The sequence below is a fragment of the Schistocerca gregaria genome, chromosome 3 (assembly GCF_023897955.1).
Source record: "Schistocerca gregaria isolate iqSchGreg1 chromosome 3, iqSchGreg1.2, whole genome shotgun sequence".
In the NCBI taxonomy this organism is placed as follows: domain Eukaryota; kingdom Metazoa; phylum Arthropoda; class Insecta; order Orthoptera; family Acrididae; genus Schistocerca; species Schistocerca gregaria.
The window spans coordinates 583,376,513-583,395,040 of NC_064922.1; the positions used below are offsets into that span (position 1 = coordinate 583,376,513).

General features: G+C 49.2%; 1 pseudogene; it reads right to left on the reverse strand.

The window, feature by feature from the left end:
* Positions 1–2,966: 2,966 nt before the first annotated feature.
* On the reverse strand, positions 2,967–3,121 carry LOC126356799 (5.8S ribosomal RNA; annotated as a pseudogene).
* Positions 3,122–18,528: the final 15,407 nt, after the last annotated feature.

Sequence of the window (18,528 nt, forward strand, 5' to 3'; positions counted from 1 at the left end):
CTCGGCTCACCTCACGACTCCTGCCACGTGAAGGCCAGAGCTAGGATTTCCCACTAAGGGGCTAAGCGAACCATCATCCACTCAACATCGCTAGGATGCTGGGGAGTAGATTGAGAAGATCTATTTATGATGTATCATGTGAGCATTAAGAGTGTCATAGTTACTCCCGCCGTTTACCCGCACTTGCTTGAATTTCTTCACGTTGACATTCAGAGATCTGGGTGGAAATCACATTGCGTCAACACCTGCTAGGGCCATCACAATGCTTTGTTTTAATTAGTCAGTCAGATTACCCCAGTCCGTGCCAGTTCTGAGTTGATCGTTTAATGGCAGCCGAAGACAATCCGAGCATCCGCACGCCACTGGGTGAGCACGCTAAGGCAGGGGCGGACTTGCAGCAAGAAAGATTCTTGGGAGGCCAAGGCATCGGACCGAGCTCGGGTCCTGCACGCAGGTTGAAGCACTGGGGCGCAAACGCCGTGCAGGCGCGCACATCCTTCATGGCTGGCCAGAACAAGGCCAACCAACGCCGAGAGCAGACCACGCCAGCGCTAAACGCCCGCACTTACCGGCACCCCTACTGCTCTCACCTCGCCCAGGCCCAGCACGTTAGCACTGACCCACTTCCCGACCAAGCCCAACACGCCCCGATCCTAAGAGCCAATCCTTTTCCCGAAGTTATGGATCCAATTTGCCGACTTCCCTTACCTTCATTATTCTATCGACTAGAGGTTCTTCACCTTGGAGACCTGCTGCGGATATGGGCACGAATCGGAGCGACACCTCCACATGGCTCTCTCCCAGATTTTCAAGGTCCAGGGAGATTGGAACACCATGGCAACTGCAGTGCTCTTCGCGTTCGAAACCCTATCTCCCTGGTAGAGGATTCCAGGGAACTCTAACGCTCACGCAGAAAAGAAAACTGTTTTCCAATCTCATGACGGTGTCTCTGGGTCCTTTTGGGTTACCCCGATGAGCATCTCTAAAAGAGGGACTCGACTTCTATCGGTTCCACTGCCAGGTTCCGGAATAGGAATCAGATTCCCTTTCGCCCAATGGGTGCCAGCACAAGGTGCATCATGCTATGACGGCCCCTATCAACTTCAGATTTCTCCTAGGGTTTACAATAGACTGGATTGTGTGCAACCGCTGTTCACACGATACCCTTCTCCGCGTCAGCTCTCCAGGGTCTCGCTGGAGTATTTGCTACTACCACCAAGATCTGCACCGACAGCGGCTCCAGGCAGGCTTATGCCCAGACCCTACTGCGCCCACCACCGCAACCCTCCTACACATCAGGGCTTCACAGCCGGCCGCAACAACCGGCCATGACTGCCAGACTGATGGCCAAGTATAGGCATGATAGGCAAAGTTCAGCGCCATCCATTTTCAGGGCTAGTTGCTTCAGCAGGTGAGTTGTTACACACTCCTTAGCGGATTCCGACTTCCATGGCCACCGTCCTGCTGTCTCAAGCAACCAACGCCTTTCATGGTTTCCTCTGAGCGTCGATTCAGGCGCCCTTAACTCGGCGTTTGGTTCATCCCACAGCGCCAGTTCTGCTTACCAAAAGTGGCCCACTTGACACTCCGATCCGAATCGTTTGGTCGCCGCTTCAGCATATAAAGCAAGCTGGAGATCTCACCCATTTGAAGTTTGAGAATAAGTTCAGGTCGTTTCGGCCCCAAGGCCTCTAATCATTCGCTTTACCAGATGAGACTCGTACGAGCACCAGCTATCCTGAGGGAAACTTCGGAGGGAACCAGCTACTAGATGGTTCGATTAGTCTTTCGCCCCTATACCTAGGTCCGACGATCGATTTGCATGTCAGAATCACTACGGACCTCCATCAGGGTTTCCCCTGACTTCGTCCTGGCCAGGCATAGTTCACCATCTTTCGGGTATGCTCTAGCTGCGCCTCACCTCGCAATGAGGACGAAACGCCTCAGGTGTGCAGAGGCCGCCGCCCCATGAAGTGCGGAGAAGCCCCATCCTCCCTCAGCCCGCGCAAGGCCAGACCTTCATTTTTGCATTAGGTTTCGTACATCACAATGACTCACACACAAGTTAGACTCCTTGCTCCGTGTTTGAAGATGGGTCGTGAAATTGTGCAAAGCTGAAGCGCCGCTGACAGGAGCGATTATTCCGCCCGAGAGCATCCCGAGCCAACAGCGGCGCGGCTCTGGGGCCAGGCCAGGAAGGTCCGTCATCCGGGAAGAATCGCAAACGCTTGCCGGGAGTCCGAGCGCCCAAAGGAGCGAATCGAGTCCTCCCGATATACCACCGAGCAGCCAGCCAGGACTCCGGGGCTCTGCCCAAGAGACGCGAACCCAGGCCTGCGGAAGGACAGGCTCTGCACCCGGGCAATAGGTCGACACACAGCCGATCGCGACGTCCTACTAGGGGAGAAGTGCAGCCCACTGCTCACCGGATTGGCCCCACCCAGAAGCGAGTGGAAAGGCAACCGGACACTACACCGCCACGGATTGCTCCGCGCGGGCGGCCGGAACCATCTGCCGAGGGCTGAGGCCAGTGGCAGGATGCGTGTGAATCTCACCCGTTTGACCTTTCGGACTTCTCACGTTTCCCCAGAACGGTTTCACTTACTTTTGAACTGTCTCTTCAAAGTTCTTTTCAACTTTCCCTCGGCGCAAGGAGTCGGAGTAGTAGACCCTCCCAAACACCACATGCTACGACAGACGGCAGCCTGTGTGGTACGGTGCTGGACTCTTCCTTGTTTGCTCGCCGCTACTGGGGGAATCCTTGTTAGTTTCTTTTCCTCCACTTAGTAATATGCTTAAATTCAGCGGATAGTCTCTCCTGCTCTTAGGTCGTTGTACGAGGTGTCGCACGCCAGGCGACGGCCACACATCGCACGTTTAAGGAAATGCAGCTAACCCCAGAGGCGGCCACGACACTCCCATGTCTCCAAAGTGGGACAAACGCCGCGCGCTTCACTAAAAGTAGCCGACCCTCAGCTACACGTGGCCCGTGAACAGAATCCATGGACCGCAATGTGCGTTCGAAACGTCGATGCTCATGTGTCCTGCAGTTCGCATGTCGACGCGCAATTTACTGCGTTCTTCATCGACCCACGAGACGAGTGATCCACCGTCCTGGGTGATCTTTTTTTAGTTTCGGAATGTCTCTTTCAAAAATAGTTTCATAGGTGGGACTGAGGCTTTTGACGGCCCTTGTTCCAGTGTTTTGTGTCCAACGGCCTGACGGCCGATGGGCGTCGTACGGCTCCACACCGGAGCAGACAGACACTCGGGCGAAAGTCATTCAAAACAGGCGCGAGGCGCCAGGTTCCGCAGGCCTCCCACTCCAGAGCTTCAGCGCTCGTACCACACAACATTTCCGCTAGTTTTGGGAAGCACACATCGTTCCGCACGCGGCACATGGCTTCTGCCGTGCAGGTAGCGTGTTTTGCCACACGACACGCACATCGTAAAACATGCAGTCTAGTCGGTAATGATCCTTCCGCAGGTTCACCTACAGAAACCTTGTTACGACTTTTACTTCCTCTAAATGATCAAGTTTGGTCATCTTTCCGGTAGCATCGGCAACGACAGAGTCGATGTCGCGTACCCGTCCAAAGACCTCACTAAATCATTCAATCGATAGTAGCGATGGGTGGTGTGTACAAAGGGCAGGGCCGTACTCAACGCGAGCTTATGACTCGCGCTTGCAGGGAATTCCTCGTTCATGGGGAACAATTGCAAGCCCTAATACCTAGCACGGAGGAGGTTCAGCGGGTTACCTTGACCTCTCGGCCTAGGAATACACGCTGATTCCTTCAGTGTAGCGCACGTGCGGCCCAGAACATCTAAGGGCATCACAGACCTGTTATTGCTCAATCTCGTGCAGCTTGAAGCCGACTGTCCCTCTAAGAAGCAAAGTAATCGCTGACAGCAAGAAGGATGTCACGTGACTAGTTAGCAGGCTAGAGTCCCCTTCGTTATCGGAATTAAACAGGCAAATCGCTCCACCCACCGAATCAAGAAAGAGCTATCAATCTGTCAATCAATCTGGGTTCCGGGCCTGGTGAGGTTTCCCATGTTGAGTCAAATTAAGCCACAGGCTCCATTCCTGGTGGTGCCCTTCCATCAATTCCTTTAAGTTTCAGCTTTGCAACCATACTTCCCCCGGAACCCAAAAGCTTTGTTTTCCCGGAGGCTGCCCACCGAGTCATCCGAGGAACTACAGCAGATCGCTGGCTGGCATCGTTTATGGTTAGTACTAGGGCGTTATCTGATCGCCTTCGAACCTCTAACTTTGGTTCTTGATTAATGAAATCATATTTGGCAAATGCTTTCGCTTCTGTTCCTCTTGCAACGTCCAAGAATTTCACCTTTATCGTCGCAATACGAATGCCCCCACCTGTCCCTATTAATCATTGCCTCGGGTTCCAAAAACCAACAAAATAGAACCGAGGTCCTATTCCATTATTCCTTGCACAGAGTATTCAGGCAGGCTTGAATGCCTTAAGCACTCTAATTTGTTCAAAATAAACGTGTCGGAACACCGAGACACTCAATGAAGAGCACCCTGGTAGGATTTCAATGGGGTCCACCTTGGGACGCATGAGCACGCACAAGGCAGTCGCAAGCCTTCGATTCGCCCCATCGGCAGGACGTCCCACTATACATGCCAGTTAAACAACGATGGGCGGTGAACCAACAGCATGCGACACACATCCAACTATGAGCTTTTTAACGGCAACAACTTTAATATATGCTATTGGAGTTGGAATTACCGAGGCTGCTGGCACCAGACTTGCCCTCCAATAGATACTCGTTAAAGGATTTAAAGGGTACTCATTCCGATTACAGGGCCTCGGATGTGTCCTGTATCGTTATATTTCGTTACTAACTCCGCGTGCCGGGAGTGTGTAATTTGTGCGCCTGCTGCCTTCCTTGGATGTGGTAGCCGTTTCTCAGGCTCCCTCTCCGGAATCGAACCCTGATTCCCCGTCACCCTTTACAACCGTGGTAGGCGCAGAACCTACCATCGACAGTTGATAAGGCAGACATTTGAAAGATGTGCCGCCTGTACGTGGACCGTGCGATCAGCCCAAAGTTATTCAAAGTCACCACGGCAAACGGACCGAACGAGCCGACCGATTGGTTTTGATCTCATAAAAGCGTCCCTTCCATCTCTAGTCGGGAGTCTGTTTTTTTTTTTAAATTCCTTATTTCAAAGGATAATAATTATACAAAATGACCCACCACCTTAATGATTAATCGGTCCTACGTTTCTAGTTATATATTTGCAGCTTCTACATTCTAGTAGACTACAGACAGTGCTATATTTATAACTAGGCAGACTACTTCTGATTTAATTAGTGTTAGTATTATTTCTAGCTTCTATGAAAGGTTAGTATTAGCTGCCTGCACTGTTATATTTGTGCCAGTGTTAATAATATAAACCTACTTGGGTGTCTTGCTCTTAGAGCTAATCCCTATGAGCATGCCCCTGGCATAGGGCACGCAAAAAGTTAATTATCGCTGCAGGTTCCTAACTTACTATCCTATTCTAATTGGCTAAAATCTACTTCCTATTCTACGTCATAATTGGTGCGTTGTCTCATTTTAGGATCACCCCAGTCCCCCTGGTCCTGCACGTGGTAGATTCCAATTGTAAAGTCGACCTATTCACGAACAGACAGTACGGGATTGGGGGAGTGGCCTCAATCGGTGATTTTTATTTATCTAGTCATGAAGGTCTCTCAAAAAGGTTTTTAATACTTTTGTGATACCTCGTTGGCTACCGTGTTCAGCCTCTGAAAGATCTTCTCTTGTCTTAGAAGGTCATAGGTGTTTATACTTGGTAATTGTCGTCTCATGTCTCTGCTATATCATCGAAAAGGGGGCACTCGTAAACCACATGGTCAGGAGTACCCTCTGGTGCGCCACAGTCGCACGCAGGCGTCGCCCTTTTGCCAAACCGACATAGATAAGTCAGATAGGGGCCGTGACCTGTCAGGGACAATCCCCGAGTTGGCTTGAAGTATTTCATTTTTAGTCTTTCCTTAACATCTGGTAGGAGCTGAAAGGTTCTTCTACCAATCTCATCCGACTCCCTTATCTCCTGCCATAGATCTTCACCCCTTCCCCGTATCTCCACTTTTTCCCTGACTGGTGCCCCCATAATTTCCTCTACTTCGGTGTTGTTACCTCTTTTGGCCCAGTACCATGCTGCCTGTTCCCTTATCTTTATATCCAGGGGACAGAGCCGCATTATAATTAACAGGGCACCTCCCGGAGATGTTCGATATTCTCCCACGGACCTTAGTACCATGTTCCTTTGTACTCATCTCACCGCCACGGCATGCACCACCCTTGTGAGCCTGTGTGCCCAGACTCCCGAGCCGTAACTCACTATTGATGTCAGTATACTGTTATGATAGAGCTTAATTAGATGAGGAGGAAGGTGGAATCTGTTGTGCCCTATGGAAATCGGGTTAATTTAGTAGTTGTAGTGCTTTCTGGGTTACGGTTTCAATGTGCCTTGCAAAGTTCCACCTTTCATCGATGATGATCTCCAAGTAGCCCGTTTCTCGTCTCCGAAGAAGCGGCGTACCGTCAATTCTCACTGTCAGGTTTCTCATTAACTGTCCTTTGAGTGCTAGGTAAGTCGACTTGGTTGATGAGATAGTCATCTTGGTGTTGCGGCACCATAGTTGTAGTTTGTCAATAGCTCTCTCTATTTACGGTTATATGTCTTCGCGACTTCGGCCACCGGCCAGCAGGAGGACGTCATCAGCGTAGGCTATCACCTGTAGCACCTCATCGCTCTATTGCTGGCTGTTCAGAAGAGGCTCCATGTGGATGTCCCAGAAAAGGGGACCCAACACGGAGCCTTGGGGCATCACTTGGTGAGAGTTTTCTAGACTTTGCCACCAGGGGATGATAGCCATACCTCCCGATCTTCACAATAGCTCCTCAAACAGCCATATAGTAGCCCTGGGCACTCCTTCTCCCAAAGGCAGGAGAAGGGCGAAGGCCACCACAGGCTGTCAAAGGCGCCACTGATATCCACCATGATGCCAACAACATACTTACAAAGGGATGAGCTGCAGACCTCAGCCGCCAGCGCGATTGCATCAGATGCCGATCGCCCCCTGCAGCATGCGGTGAGCAGTCAGTCTGTCAGCTAATAACTTTTTGAGAAGTTTGCCAAAGCCATCCAGCAGGCAGATGGGCCTGTAGGATTTGGCCTCAGCAGGGTCCTTCTCAGGGCCTTTCTTAATGAATACCACAGTTGCAGTTTTCAATATTTGTGGAAATCTGCCCTGCTTGAGGCATGCATTGAAGAGATGTGTGAGTGGCGCAACTTGCTGTGGGGCTAAGAACTGCACCACCTCTGTCACAATGCCCTCTAGCCCGGGGGCTTTTCCTTTCTTTAGGGACTTGATGAGAGCAGCAACCTCCTCCTCAGAGAAGGGGAGGACTGCTTCATCATTTACATACCTAGCAAGGCCTTCATTCCTTAATTGATGCTGCTCTTCGGTGTCGTCATTCCTGTCATCATCAGGCAATAGGGACCGGAGGAGGACCTCGGCAGTTTCCTGCCAATATTCCGTCAGCCTGTCCCCATACCTGTGCGTTGATACCATCGTTGTGGAGCGGATCTTTTCCCTCACCAATCTGTATGGCACACCCCAAGGGTCAAGGGCCACCTGATTGGTTACAAAATTTTCCCAACTTTGTATTCTGGTCTTCTGTAGCTCCGTTTGAAAGTTATCTTTTGCCTCCTGGTATAACTGCAGCTATCTTTGCTTTTCCTACCAGACGACACTGCGCTGGTAGCCTTTTCTCAGTCTCCTGACAGGCTGACGCAGATGTTGTAGCTGGGCTTACCATGGTGCCGGTGTGGCCGCCATGGCCCTCCTCCTGGTTGGTACAGCCGACTTAATCGCCCTTGTTATTACAGGTACCAGCCCCTCGGCTCCGTCGTCCACGTTGAAGTCCTGTTGTGCGTCCCCTTTTGGATATGGAGGAATGTAGCACACTCTGGCTAGGCGTTCCCAGTCTGTCTTCCTAAAATTTATTTGCACCTCCCACCCCATGGCCCAGCGGCACTATCCATCTCCTACTATGAAGGTAATTAGATTGTGATCACTACTGGTGGCATTGTCTACCACTCTCCATTCTTGGAGCACATTTACTGCGTTTGGCATGACCAATGTCACGTCAATGTTGGTGACATATCCCCCTCCAACCACGAAGATGGGGGGATTTCCTGGTCTGTTTGCCAGCACTAGTTGGAGAGCCATAATCATTTCCTCTGCTTTAGCACCGTTTTCGTCTCTTGTGCCACTGTACCATAGGGGGGATTCAGCATTTATGTCAGCAGCTATAATGATTTTGCGTCCCCGCAACGCCATGGCCACACTCGCTATATGGTCTATGTGCTGTTCAATTCTGTCTCCATACTGCAAGTACATGTTAATGATGATTGCAAATCCTTCAGGAGATTGTATCTCCACGACGTTGCAGTGACTATTGGAGTACTGCTTTGGGGGTGTCCCCACTGCTAACGGTTTGCCATGTTGCGGCAGTGAATGCAACGTTTTCAGGCAGAGAGTACGGCTCCTGTAAACAGAGTATGTCCAGTCTCTTTTCCACCACTTCCTTCCGGAGCTTCTGCATTGCTAGTCGACTGTTATGAGCATTGAGCTGTCCTATTTTTATTTTGGTCGTCATGGAAAGTATGTATGTGGTCATGTGGCCAGGTTTTGTTCCAGTCATATGCTAGTCGTCCGTTTGCCATCACTGATTGATGGTAGATTTCACCTAGGTCAAATTTTTCTCCTTGTCTCTCAAACACTTTTTTGAGTAGGTCGCGCAGTGCTCTGAAGTCAGTGGGGAGTTTCACTGACTTTAATTGTATTCTGTCCACAGCCTCCGTCACCGAGAACGTTACTCTCTGTCCGTACTCATGTCCTACTCTGACCACTTAAGGCAGTGTTCAGGGTAGTCGGCTGCTCCAGCCTAGCTAGTTGCATGGTGTACTCGAGATTCTCAATCGGGTATTCGCTATTTCCAGATTCTCTACGCATCCTTCCAGTTTTGAATGAGCGATTGCCCATGCAGCCAATTCATTTTTTATTTGTGAGATTGCTGCCTGGCATATTTTCCCATTTTTTATACTTTGCTCCAGGAGCAGTGTAATTTTGGCATGTCTCTTCATTACTGAATAATCCTCCTCTGCCTGTCCAACCTCGTCCTATGGAGAGGGATCAGGCGCAAGTGAAGTTCTCGAAAGCGCACTAGTATCACTCGTCTCTGTTGTCGCCATTTAGTATGAGTGATGAAAAAGAGGTGGGAGCCCATCTCTTACTCCGGACTGTCTCCTCTGGCATGGGGGTGGGGACTTCTGCAGCTCGCACACCGACCTCGCCCCTAGGTCAAGGGCACTACCGAACTGCTGAGTTCAGCGCACTGTCGCCAGTGCAGTGGTTCCTAATAAAATCCCTCAACATCTTCTTGGATATTTCGTTTCCCAAATTGTTGAGGACATTGAAGGACTCGGCACGTCGCAGTAGTGTGTATGTGTCTCGTTTGGTAATTGGTTTCTGAGTTCGAGCGCCACATCGTCATATAATGTGCAGTCATAGATGACGTGTTCGGGTGTTCCATCCGGAGCACCACAGTCGCATGCTGGTGCTGCCCGTTTTCCAAATCGACATAAATATGTCGGATATGGCCCATGACCTGTAAGAAAGTGCAGCAGACCTCTGCTCGGTTCAAAGTGGCTCATTTGTTGCCTTTCTCGGGTATTTGGTAGTAGCTGAAAAACCCTTCTTCCCGTTTCCTCGATTTCCCATTGCTGTTTTCAGAACTCTTCGCCCCTTCTCTGTATTGCATATTTGACCGCAACTTGTACCCCCATTATTTCCCTGGTCTTATCTATTTTAACTTTGGAGACCCAGTACCATGCTCCCTGTTCTCTGATTTTTATGTCTAGTGGACATAATCCTATTATTATCAGTAAGGCCCCCCCCCCCATTTGTTGTTCGGTATGCCACAACAGAACGCAACAGCATGTTCCGCTGCACCCTTCTCACAGTCATTGCGGGCACCACCCTCATAAGCCTGTGTGCCCAGATACCGCTCACATATCCTACTAAGGACGTTAGGATACTATTGAGGTATAGTTTGATCAAGTTGGAAGGCAGGCGGCCCCTCTCACCGGCGGAATGAAAGCAGAGCTCACCATCTGCAGTATCGTCGACAGGACTGACTGTGGACCTTTGGTACAGAGCCGAGTGGAGGGTCTGAATCAGAGGCTGAGACGGTTCTGCGACCGTGTGGGCTGCAGATTCCTCGACTTGCGCCATAGGGTGGTGGGGTTTCGGGCTCCGCTGGATAGATCAGGAGTCCACTACAAGCAACAAGCTGCTACACGGGTAGCAGTGGGTTGTGTGGCGTGGGCTGGGCGGTTTTTGAGGTTAGATGACCTCGGGCAAGTACAGGAAGGCGACAGCCTCAAAGGGTGCGGGGCAAAGTCAGCACATGTAGGGACCAAGCAGCAATCGGTATTGTAATTGTAAACTGTCGAAGCTGCATTGGTAAAGTACCAGAACTCCAAGCGCTGATAGAAAGCACCGAAGCTGAAATCATTATACGTACAGAAACCTGGCTGTAGCCAGACGTAAGTTCTGCAGAAATTTTTACAAAGGCACAGACGGTGTTTAGAAAGGCCAGATTGCATGCAACCGGTGGTGGAGTGTTCGTCGCTGTTAGTAGTAATTTATCCTGTAGTGAAGTAGAAGTGGATAGTTCCTGTGAATTATTATGGGTGGAGGTTACACTCAACAGCCGAGCTAGGTTAATAATTGGCTCCTTTTACCGACCTCGCGACTCAGCAGCATTAGTGGCAGAACAACTGAGAGAAAATTTGGAATACATTTCACATAAATTTTCTCAGCATGTTATAGTCTTAGGTGGAGATTTCAATTTACCAGATATAGACTGGAACACTCAGATGTTTAGGACGGGTGGTAGGGACAGAGCATCGCGTGACATTATACTGAGTGCACTATCCGAAAATTACCTCGAGCAGTCAAACAAGGAACCAACTCGTGGAGATAACATCTTGGACCAACTGATAACAAACAGACCCGAACTTTTCGACTCTGTGTGTGCAGAACAGGGAATCAGTGATCATAAGGCCGTTGCAGCATCCCTGAATATGGAAGTTAATAGGAATGTAAAAAAAAAGTGAGGAAGGTTTATCTGTTTAGCAAGAGTAATAGAAGGCAGATTTCAGACTACCTAACAGATGAAAACAAAAATTTCTGTTCCGACACTGACAATGTTGAGTGTTTATGGAAAAAGTTCAAGGCAATCGTAAAATGCGTTTTAGACAGGTACGTGCCGAGTAAAACTGTGAGGGACAGGAAAAACCCACCGTGGTACAACAACCAAGTTAGGAAACTACTGCGAAAGCAAAGAGAGCTTCACTGAAAGTTTAAACGCAGCCAAAACCTCTCAGACAAACAGAAGCTAAGTGATGTCAAAGTTAGCGTAAGGAGGGCTATGCGTGATTCGTTCAGTGAATTCTAAAGTAAAATTCTATGTACCGACTTGACAGAAAATCGTAGGAAGTTCTGGTCTTACGTTAAATCAGTAAGTGGCTCGAAACAGCATATCCAGACACTCCGGGATGATGATGGCATTGAAACAGAGGATGACACACGTAAAGCTGAAATACTAAACACCTTTTTCCAAAGCTGTTTCACAGAGGAAGACCGCACTGCAGTTCCTTCTCTAAATCCTCGCTGACATAGAAATAAGTGTCCAAGGAATAGAAAAGCAACTGGAATCACTCAACAGAAGAACGTCCACTGGACCTGACGGGATACCAATTAGATTCTACACAGAGTACGCGAAAGAACTTGCCCCCCTTCTAACAGCCATGTACCGCAAGTCTCTAGAGGAACAGAAGGTTCCAAATGATTGGAAAAGAACACAGGTAGTCCCAGTCTTCAAGAAGGCTCCCAAGTAGATGCTATTTTTCTTGACTTCCGGAAGGCTTTCGATACAGTTCCGCACTGTCGCCTGATAAACAAAGTAAGAGCCTACAGAATATCAGACCAGCTGTGTGACTGGATTGAAGAGTTTTTAGCAAACAGAATACAGCATGTTGTTATCAATGGAGAGACGTCTACAGACGTTAAAGTAACCTCTGCCGTGCCACAGGGGAGTGTTATGGGACCATTACTTTTCACAATGTACACTCCTGGAAATGGAAAAAAGAACACATTGACACCGGTGTGTCAGACCCACCATACTTGCTCCGGACACTGCGAGAGGGCTGTACAAGCAATGATCACACGCACGACACAGCGGACACACCAGGAACCGCGGTGTTGGCCGTCGAATGGCGGTAGCTGCGCAGCATTTGTGCACCGCCGCCGTCAGTGTTAGCCAGTTTGCCGTGGCATACGAAGCTCCATCGTAGTCTTTAACACTGGTAGCATGGCCCGACAGCGTGGACGTGAACCGTATGTGCAGTTGACGGACTTTGAGCGAGGGCGTGTAGTGGGCATGCTGGAGGCCGGATGGACGTACCGCCGAATTGCTCAACACGTGGGGCGTGAGGTCTCCACAGTACATCGATGTTGTCGCCAGTGGTCGGCGGAAGGTGCACGTGCCCGTCGACCTGGGACCGGACTGCAGAGACGCACGGATGCACGCCAAGACCGTAGGATCCTACGCAGTGCCGTAGGGGACCGCACCGCCACTTCCCAGCAAATTAGGGACACTGTTGCTCCTGGGGTATCGGCGAGGACCATTCGCAACCGTCTCCATGAAGCTGGACTACGGTCCCACACACCTCTAGGTCTTCTTCCGCTCACGCCCCAACATCGTGCAGCCCGCCTCCAGTGGTGTCACGACAGGCGTGAATGGAGGGACGAATGGAGACGTGTCGTCTTCAGCGATGAGAGTCGCTTCTGCCTTGGTGCCAATGATGGTCGTATGCGTGTTTGGCGCCGTGCAGGTGAGCGCCACAATCAGGACTGCATACGACCGAGGCACACAGGGCCAACACCCAGCATCATGGTGTGGGGAGCGATCTCCTACAGTGGCCGTACACCTCTGGTGATCGTCGAGGGAACACTGAATAGTGCACGGTACATCCAAACCGTCATCGAACCCATCGTTCTACCATTCCTAGACCGGCAAGGGAACTTGCTGTTCCAACAGAACAATGCACGTCCGCATGTATCCCGTGCCACCCAACGTGCTTTAGAAGGTGTAAGTCAACTACCCTGGCCAGCAAGATCTCCGGATCTGTCCCCCATTAAGCTTGTTTGGGACTTGATGAAGCGTCATCTCACGCGGTCTGCACGTCCAGCACGAACGCTGGTCCAACTGAGGCGCCAGGTGAAAATGGCATGGCAAGCCGTTCCACAGGACTACATCCAGCATCTCTACGATCGTATCCATGGGAGAATAGCAGCCTGCATTGCTGCGAAAGGTGGATATACACTGTACTAATGCCGACATTGTGCATGCTCTGTTGCCTGTATCTATGTGCCTGTGGTTCTGTCAGTGTGATCATGTGATGTATCTGACTCCAGGAATGTGTCAATAAAGTTTCCCCTTCCTGGGACAATGAATTCACGGTGTTCTTATTTCAATTTCCAGGAGTGTATATAAATGACCTAGTAGATAGTGTCGGAAGTTTCATGCGGCTTTTCGCAGATGATGCTGTAGTATACAGAGTAGTTGCAGCATTAGAAATGTAGCGAAATGCAGGAAGATCTGCAGCGGATAGGCACTTGGTGCAGGCAGTGGCAACTGACCGTTAACATAGACAATTGTAATGTGTTGCAAATACATAGAGAGAAGGAACCTTTATTGTATGATTATATGATAGTGGAACAAACACTGGTAGCAGTTACTTCTGTAAAATATCTCGGAGTATGTGTGCGGAACAATTTGAATTGGAATGATCATATAAAATTAATTGTTGGTAAGGCGGGTACCAGGTTCAGATTCGTTGGGAGAGTCCTTAGAAAACGTAGTCCATCAACAAAGAAGGTGGCTTACAAAATACTCGTTCGACCTATACTTGAGTATTGCTCATCAGTGTGGGATCTGTACCAGATCGGGTTGACGGAGGAGGTAGAGAGGATCCAAAGAAGAGCGGCGCGTTTCGTTACAGGGTTATTTGGTAACCGTGAGAGCGTTACGGAGATGTTTAACAAACTCAAGTGGCAGACTCTGCAAGAGAGGCGCTCTGCATCCCGGTGTAGCTTGCTCACCAGGTTTTGAGAGGGTGCGTTTCTGGATGAGGTATCGAATATATTGCCTCCCCCTACTTATAACTCCCGAGGACATGACGAATGTAAAATTAGAGAGATTACAGAGCGTACAGATGCTTTCAGACAGTCCTTCTTCCTGTGAACCATACGTGACTGGAACAGGAAAGGGAGGTAATGACAGTGGCATGTAAAGTGCCCTCCGCCACACACCGTTGGGTGGCTTGCGGAGTATAAATGTAGATGTAGATAGATGTAGACAGTCCCACCCAGCCGCCACCGCGTATCGCTTCATACCCACATGGCCCACTCACATTCGTCGGTATGGCGGGTACCGCTGAAACAACCAGTTAATAGCTGTACCGATCGTCACTATCACCGATTCACCTCCAGCGTGAACAACCGCTCAACAACGGATTTCCAATTCATTTGCGTATCTTGGGCAGCAAACGTAGACGTCCATCTACATTTTTGAATTCAACGATTCTTGCATGCCAGGATGTTATATGTCACGCTACATCAGCCCACATACACAATGAAAAGTGTGCACAGGAGAACACGTGGAAGGTGGCCTGCATACTTATGCAATGTCCGACTGTCAACCGGCCTCTGTAGCATCTCGTAGATGTGGAACGCGGTCCACCATGGTATCACGTTGTGTAAGACAATACGACTAAATCCTAATACACGCGCCACTACATCAACAGACGGCTCACGCTGATCCCCAGCCAGGGCGACAGCAATGCGTTTGTCCGTCCCTCCCACACGTCTCTACGGCGTACCACAGTGCAATCTAGCTGTAATGGGGAGACAAGACAAGTAGCATCGTGCATAACATATTGGCCTTGTGATTCGCCATTGTTGGGCGCAGCCATTGTATGGTAATACATGTGTCACAGTGTGTCATTCAGTACGTAACAACCGATGTTCAGTAGAGTGTGTGGGTTAGGCATACGAGACCAGCAGACAGTGGATACAGGCCATACCACAACATACACTGAGTGCATTGACATGCGAATGAGACTGAACAGCTGCGAAGCCCATTGAACACGCAAACTCCCTGACCAACCAGCTTGAGAGGGCAGGGGGCGATATACGTCCTATTGCATTACACCTTACAGTGGGTAGCGGGACCATGTGCAAAGTGAGCAATACTCGCAAGATGTTTACGTGAGGGTGCGCACCATAACATGGAGCAATACGTAGGACTCCAGAGGTTGCGAGTAGTGAACTATGTTGAGAGGGATGCGGTTAGGCAACACTACATTAATTTAACGTTTCATATTACAATTACAGGGCAGGTTAAGGCACAACGTGGCTTGGGGTAAGGCACAACATGGGTTAGGTTAAGGCACAATGTGGGCTAGGTTAAGGCACAACGTGGGCTAGGTTAAGGCACAACGTGGGCTAGGTTAAGGGACAACTTGGGGCTATAGTCGGTGTATGGGGCTAGGGTTCGTTCATAGAGAGGATAGTTGGTGGCTGTGTCAAGCAGCGCCAGATATGTCAAGTCAGGATGTACGTTTGGCTGATGTCAGGTGGTGGGTTGGTTCGATGCCTTTACCAGGGGAGTGGCAGAACTGCGTCTTTCATTCCTGGTATTGTCTGTGTTGTGGCACAGGGTCTTGTGGTGATGTTGGGTGCACCACTGTGTAGGACACGTGTGGGTGTTGTTGGCTGATTTGAGCAATTTTGTTTGTGGGTGACTTGGGAGATTCTGTCTTATTAGTGGACGTCACGTTCTGGTTGTGATAGTTTGGGTGGTGTTATGTGGCAGAGAGGTTGCAATGGATGTTGTTCAACGATAGTTCTTTAATGTTGTTGCTGTGTCCGTTACAGGCAGAGTGTACTGTGTAATAGAGAGTCTGAGTGAAGTGGGGTTCATATTGTGTTCACCAACTTAGAGCATATATAGGGACAATTTTTTTTTAATTTATTGTACATACAAAAACCCACTTCCTAATATTTATGCATGGGCATGCTACTTTCTATACATAACTACTTGATTACAATAGTGGTTACATTTATATAAAAAACAAGAATAACATAAATGAGCATTATGCTCCTCAGAAACAAAAGAAAATCGGCCTCTTATCCTCTCCAGGAAATTCCCAGAGAGTTGCCCGTCCCTAGCCACGAGGGGGCGGGCCGCTAGTATCGATGCATGAACCACTGTAGAAGATACATTTATCCCTCCACCACCCCTTTTGAGCTACTTTACTACATTATACAATATTTACAACAAAAATTTTGTCAATCATACTTCATTTTCTTCTTGCACTTGCATATTCAATGTTAGTCACACAACAAACATCCTTTATAGCGAGAGGCAGCCAGCACCAACACCAGACTTACTTCTGATAGCTCACACTCTGACCTTTATTCTTCTGAGCACTCTTCCTCTCTCTCATACTTCCTATTCCACTCAGCGGCCAAGCCCCAAGTGGTCCGACGCAAGTCGCCAATCCTGGGGCGGACCAACTGAAGTATCCCGTTTGGTAATCTCTGAATAATTAGTATATCTTGTGTGACAGTGTCATGCTAGGTAGTTTCGCTGTGCCTCAAGAGACACAGCCATAGTCAATTTCGAAAAAAAATTATAATTGTCTACATTGTTTAAAATATTACTCACATCCAGTGTTGGTAATAGCCGCCTCTCCTCTGAGGCAGCTTGATCATACATAGGACATAAGAACACCATGTGCTCCAGCTTATCTTGTGGGAACCCACAGTCACAGCTTGGCGTATGTCTTCTTCCAATTCTGTGTAGATATTCAGGCTAGGGTCTATGACCAGTCAGAAACTGAATAACGCCAGAGGATGGCATGGTTACTTTAATTCTTAAATCGTGCTCTGATGCTTGGCAAGAATGTATAAACACGCCTACCCGTCTCGGAGCGATCCCACTCCTCTTGCGATAAATTTAACAGGTGATTTTTTATTGCTCTGATGCTAGTAGGAGGAGCGCCCATTATGTCTCGGACACGCTCGATGTCGATGTCGTGCCACCAATATATCGCCACCTGTTGGCGAATTATGAAATCCAATGGACACAGCCCCAACACCACCAACAGGGCATCAGTAGGGCTAGTACCAAAAGCGCCTACAAATGTTACAAGCACGTTTCTCTGAACCCGCCTGACCACCATCGCTGGCTTCACCAAAGCTAGCCTGTGGGCCCACACACTTGCACCATACCCAACTAAAGGCGCTAACAAACAGTTATGATACATACGCAGTGCTTTCTGCGGCAGGTGAAAACGCCAGTGCCCTATGGTTATGAGTTTATTAAACAAGGCCAACGCCTTTGCAGCGGTAGGCTTAATGTGCCTTCCAAGATTACAGTGTTCGTCCAGATCCTTGTCTAGAAACTATGACGTCATTGATTCGCACTGTTGGGTCTCTATTAAGCTTGCCCTTCAACAACATATACAATGATTTCCTAGGTGCCACTTTCAATTTAGATCGATTGCACTAACTCTGCAGCAGCCCAACAGCTGCTCTAGCACGTTCTTCAATTACAACTTAGCTATTCCCTTCCACAATTATAACCAGGTCGTCCGCATAGACCACAACACCCAAGACTGAAGCATCCCCGTGAAAGATGTTCAGCAGCGGTTCCATTGTTATATCCCAGAAAACTGGACCAAATACTGATCCCTGGGGACAGCCCTAGGATATTTGCTTGGATACCACAGCCCCAGGAGCCGTGATGTGTGCCAGTCTATTATTATAGTAGGCCTCCAGACATCGATACAGCGGCCCAGGGCACTCCATCTCGCGCAAGCGTGAGAAGAGCGCCGGCCACCATAGGTTGACAAAGGCCCCTGAAATATCGACCATTATACCCAGAACATACTTCGCACTGGCCGAGTGGACAGTTCGAGACACCTCATTGATCGCATCCTGTGTGGAGCGACCCATTTGGAATCCAAACTACCGATCACTCTTGCCATGCAAAGCCCTATGGCTCAAGAGTTTGTCAGTGAGCAATTTCTCAAAGGTTTTACCCAACACATCTAAGAGGCAGATCGGTCGATAAGACTTGGGAGACTGTGGATATTTGTCAGAACCCTTCTTTATGATCACCACATCTGCAATTTTCCATCAGCTAGGATATGTTACCAGTTGTAGACACGTGTTGTAAATTTTAACTAAGTTTGGAGCGAGCTGAGGGGCTAAATACTGTAGTAGTTCTGCAGGCACACCATCTGGACCAGGCGCCTTCTTACTGGCAAAAGTATGGAGC